Here is a 6061-nt window from a genome sequence, read left to right as displayed (position 1 = left end):
ACCTAATTAGTATCAGACTAGGCCATGTGCTTGCTATGTTACTTAGGAAGCCACACTCGCAATGCTACATGTTATAATCTTATATTGCAATAACTTGTCACCTGGTTTACGTATGTGTAATATTTCTATAGACTATTATTCAATGTTCAGTATGATCATAAAAAGTCTTGTTTTATGTGTGTTTCGAACTGCTACTGAGCCTTATGGCAACAGGTTTGAATTCAATTTTAAAGTATTTGCGTCAGTTTTGTAGGCACACTAATAAAAGTTAGTCAACTTATTATTATGGTATTGACCGATGTGACATTTCTTTATAGCACATTTAAAAAAAATCGGACAATTAGACGAGCTATCTATTAATGTTCAAAATTTAGTGATTGAATTGCAGACTCTACTAAAATGGAAAACAAATGTTTATTAAGTAATATTTTTCCCATATTTTCAAAATGATTCATTAATTAATTCATTCGTTCTTCATTTAATCTGTTTAAATACAAAACTGCAAATCCATGTGAAAGGGGATTTTTGTTTTAAATTTATCTGTATCTGAAATGACAGCCTTAAAGCATAAAAGCTGGTCTATGCTATCGTTAATTTCTTTCACTAATAAAAATAAAAATCGTGCGATTACATTAGGCACCGGCTTCATAAGCGGTAACTCAGTAAAATGTCCAAGGTCGAACGAGAATAGTTCGTACTATGCTTACTATGTATTAGCCGCAACATTGTTTGTTGCTATTTCAATTATATCGAGCTAAATATTTAGCTGTAACCAGCCTGTGGTTCAACAGCTGACAGCTTTCGAATCCGGCACACATGATATTTTCGGTCGGTACGGTGTTAAGAAGGCCTTCAATAGTTCACAGCTAATACAATGGTGATCGTATGCAGCGACTCACGACGTACCACCTATTCGACGATCACAGGAGCCCTTCGACATCTACATGAAAGCGACCTTTGAGACATGAGGTCGGAACCTTAATTGTGTACAGTCGTTGCCGCGCATATCAAACTAGAGCAGACGATTACTTCGCAACAGATATAAAGTACGAACTTTAGTACATTATACTACGTTAAACATATCATAGAAATACAAAACAATACTTCGATTTCACATCACACGAACTATATTTGTCTGACCCGGTTCGCGTTAATAGTCGTTAAAAATAAATACAGATATAATTACCTAAAAGCGCCTACTGCATTTTAATGTACACACTATATTTTTATCATCCAAAAGTCGTAACCCTTGAAGCGCCACGCGGATTGTTGACGTAGTACTTTTGATAATCTAATTTTATGATATTATGCTACTCGTATAGATCGTAATAATAAAAACTAGTAAATCCACAGAGCGTACGGCGTCGGATTCGAGAGAGCTGCCAGTAATTACGTTCGAAGGTTGAACGAGGGAACTGCGGCCGCAATGGCTTCCTATCATTACGCTTTGTGCAATAAACACTAGGCTACTTTATGAATTGTTTCGGAAACGAACCAATTTTTTTATAGCACACATCAAACTGCTCTCAATTTGACTATATGCTGTGTAATTCAGACGCACCATGGGATTAAATAAAACAAAAAAACAGTCACGTAGATAGAGCTATAATAAAACGAATCAAAATAAATCACAAAAGAAAACACAAAAAAGGTACAGAATACATCAAGTGATATAAAATAAAATAAGTTAACATAATTTAAAAGAAACATTACGAAACATAACAACTGAGAGATTCAATAAAAAAAAAACAAATAGAAAGTAACATTTTCAAACACAGTGCGTGATAAAATAACAGTTAAACTTGAAAGTATTTAATCCGATAAATTGAATGAAAAATCATTTGGTTCTGCTGCAGTTGAATTCTCAATGTAACGTTTTTCAACAGTAGCTGTAACACAATATCACACACAGATCGTTGGTGCAGCTTTAATTGCTGCCAATGTCGTGTGACACGAAACGAAAACGTGAATTGACTATGAGCATGATCACAAACATATCCGCGTTTCAATACTTTCAAATTTACATTCAAAAATACATAAAATACACAATAAATAACTGCAAACGTATCGCACATACGATGCCATAAAGTCACTTATGCAATTTTTGTAACGCTGAACTGAGTTTGAGAAAATACATTTTTTTATTTAGTTATTAGTATGACGAGAGAGATTTTTGCTTTTACTGATGATAAAGTTGTTTTAGTTTAAATATTATCAGTTTATTTTCTATAGCCTACCGGAACTATATAAGAATTATATAATAAGATGTTGAATTTTTCAACGCTTCTCCTGAAAAATTATATAATTTGCATAAGTGACGTTATCGCACCGTATATGCGATATGTAGTACAAAAACAAAAATAAGTAAAAATCTAAGCACGATTTAAAAAAAAAAGAAGCACTAAAAATAAGCTTTTTATACGTTATGAATAACACTTAAAAAAGAATTTAAAGTTCATAATATATTGGCGGTTTATAATTCCGTGTGGCAGGTTAGAAGTGTTGCTACACGCCCCGGGATGTCGTACCAGATAGTGCATTTACAGTGTTAACATTGCAATAACGCAAACATGTCGGCCTCTTTGCAAACGCACTCCTGGCACGAACCCCGAGGCGTAATCAAAACGACGATATCGGTATTCAGCTGATCATCACAGACACTAAACTGTCTATGCACTTTCATTGTCGTTTCTGTCACTTATTATAGTCCCTAATATAAAATCGGCACGTGTCGATACAGCTGTCAGTTAGGTATTGTTAGTGCAAGCGATGAATAGTTAATTAGTTATGGTGTGTTATTCATTATTACGCGTGATTGGCTCGAGGGACAATTACGGAAACTAATTGTTATTCCGAGAAACTATGATCGTTGTGTCATGGAATCACCAGAGCTGTCTGAAGCATGTTGGCGTGACAAGGCCGCCGTGGGACTTGAAAAGCATAGATTAATATTAATAATGGGTTGGGTTATACGACATGTTGTCACCCGAAAAGGTTTCATATAGTTGTTATCTCTGTTTTTAGAGTCTACTCTGATTATTATTTTTATTTAAATATTATTACAACCTACGATAAAAGAAACGTGCATGCCTAATAAAAAAATTTGAGTCATAATGATTTAATTTACAAAAATTTATTTATTTCGAAAATTTATTTATTAATTTATTTCGTTTTGAATTGTGATTAAAACAACCTGTAATTTGACTTCCAGAAAAAATAAATAGATAAACGAATGCACCTAGTTACTAATTTTATTTATTTTAACGCACTCGCTAAAAAATCATTCGTGACGTCACTAGCGTTACATTTATGTGTAAAAAGAATGAAGTTTATTTTTCCTACTAACAAATTCCCTACTAAAAAAGCTAAACTGCGCTAAGTTAGGCAATGTAGAAGAAATCCGACCGTGCCCATGAGGTGGAGCTACTACATCAAATCTGGTTTTGAAAGGTCTAGTGCATGGAGTTGCAAATGATTTCCCAACAGAAACAAAGTGCGGAATTATTTTTGAGGAGAGAGGACAGGAGATTTTTGAGGTACTACTCGATCATTTAGGAAATTGAAATTTTTTTTTCTATAGATTCAGCATCAGAATAGACAGAGATATTTTCTATATTTATAATATATATTCTTTTTCGAGTATATTCCAGAAAATCATCTGCAATACCAGCTTCCATTCACAGTTTGTGATTCATTTAAGTGTTTTATACTGACTCTCTATTTTTTTTATAAACATTACTTGATACATACATCAAAAAATATATTAAAAGGATCTCCGATTCCAGTCGAATGTCCATAACACGCTTCTCTCTCTCTCTCTCTCTCTCTTTTTCTCGCAAACTTTGCCTCCATCAGCAGAGCAGTGAAGTGCCAACAAGATCTCGCGTTTCGAAAGCTATGTGTGTGTTTTTTTAATATTCAAAAATGAAAGTGTAGTGAAAGCGTCGCATTTAAATAATGGGAAGTGATAAAAGACAGCGGCTGAATTCGTATGGGAACGATATAGAAAGTAAACTCATTAAACGTGCTAAGCGTTATTGGATTGAGCCGCGAAAATGTATACTGTTCATTTACTCTTCATTGATTTGGATGTTTGATTGTAGTTTACTGGTGGTAGGACATCTTGTGAGTCCGCACGGGTAGGTACCACCACCCCGCCTATTTCTGCCGTGACGCAGTAATGCGTTTCGGTTTGAAGGGTGGGGCAGCCGTTGTAACTATACTGAGACCTTAGAACTTATATCTCAAGGAGGGTGGCGCATTTACGTTGTAGATGTCTATGGGCTCCAGTAACCACTTAACACCAGGTGGGCTGTGAGTTCGTCCACCCAAACAAGCAATAACAAAAAAAAAGTTAGAAGATCGATTGTTAGTTAAGAACTATCTCAGAATCTAACTGCATAATTACTTATTTGAAGTTATAATATTAATCAGAATTTAAATTTTTTATTACAAACAAACAGGCAATTTAAAAAGAATTTACCTGAAGCAACCGCTCATTTAAGTTTATTACAACAAATAATTTATTTTACTGTTCATGAATAATTAATATCCTACGTAATCTGGTTGTCAGAAATATTTCGTAGCTCAAAATAATTAACAGAAACAATAAATTCATTTTAATTGTTCATTAATGATTATTCATTTCGTCATATGATCATAATATAAATTCTTGAAAATTACATTGTATAAAATCGATATTTGTACCTATGTAATTTTTTTTTATTGAAATAGTTTTAGAGCTAACTAAAATAGTTTATGGCGCGGTCATACAAGGTCGTTTGTGCACAAAATACCGCGGTATGTGTGTGCAACGCGGCAAAGATCAAGGCTAATTAGTTATTGTAACCGCAAAATGAATAATTGTAAATTAACACCGGGCATCTATGACTTTAAAGTAGTTTAAAGCTATTGTTCTGTCGTTACATTTAAAAAAATCGTTTATTACAAGTATCGTTGTGATACACGATTTATACAAATCCCACCATCCCTAGTTCCATTTTAGCGTCTCCGCATAATACAAAAAAATGTTCTAAAAAAAAACTTCTGACACTTTGACCAATATATGCCTGATAATCCTATTCTATACCGAATTACCTACTAATACTGTTAGTTGTGATCGCAGTAGTGATCTATTGTATTATGCCTAAGACGCGTTTTACTGCCGAAATAGAGTCTCTGAATACGGGTTTTGTTTTATTGCCGTAACACATATGACGATGGTAAATGATTAATGTCGTCATTAGCTAGCTACGAACAATCAACTAGAGCCCTAGCCCACTGAGTTTCTCGCCGGATCTTCTCAGTGGGTCGCGTTTTAGATCCGGTGGTAGATTCTGCGAAGCACTGCTCTTGCTAGGGCCAGTGTTAGCAACACTCCCAGTTTGAGCCCCGTAAGCTCACATACACGTCAAGGAGAAGCTGAAATAGACTCTCAAGGCTATCAGCATAGGTAGAGCCCTAGCAATCTTAAAATCCGTGCGAACTAACTAACGCAATTGTCGAAACTTGTTTCAATGAAGTTAATGACAGGAAATCTTATCGATCTCACTTCCCTTCGAGCGAACGGATGTGGAAACAGAATAGCGGGTAGTATCTATTTAATCCTTTACTTACTGCCTTCGAAAAAGCAGGAGACTCGCATTTTCAACTGCTTGTTATTTTTTTTGTATATGTTAATCGATTTTTCCATCAATTGTGTACCGGTTTTGAAAATTCTTTTTTTGTTTCATAATCTCAAGGTGATCCATTTTATTTGTTATGTTGAATTGATGTAATTCACCCCTGGTGTCGGTTTTCAATATTGTTTTGAAATTGTCATAATTGAACATTTTTTAACTTCTTTAATTAATTGTTTTTATTATTTTAACGTCACTATTATTTTGTTTCATGATTTTTTTTTAATAAATGCCATAGATTGATCAATCAATTAGGGATCGTTTAATATAATTATTATAAAATACTTAAGGTAAAACTTTTTATTATTGTAATTAAAGAACTGCTTTGACAGATTGGGTTTGTTTGTGAAATCATGACATAAAATACTAATGATATCGGGTTT

At 34.0% G+C, this 6061-nt stretch overlaps 1 non-coding gene across 1 annotated transcript; it reads right to left on the bottom strand.

Annotated features, from left to right (window-relative positions):
• Positions 1 to 2501: 2501 nt before the first annotated feature.
• Positions 2502 to 2623, bottom strand: Mir277 (microRNA mir-277). Its single transcript, NR_107244.1, has one exon. It is a non-coding gene; the product is annotated as a microRNA mir-277 (primary transcript).
• Positions 2624 to 6061: the final 3438 nt, after the last annotated feature.

The sequence above is a fragment of the Bombyx mori genome, chromosome 25 (genome assembly GCF_030269925.1).
Source record: "Bombyx mori chromosome 25, ASM3026992v2".
Classification (NCBI taxonomy): domain Eukaryota; kingdom Metazoa; phylum Arthropoda; class Insecta; order Lepidoptera; family Bombycidae; genus Bombyx; species Bombyx mori.
Note: the sequence above shows the minus strand (reverse complement) of the source record. Positions and strands in the feature narration are given on the sequence as shown.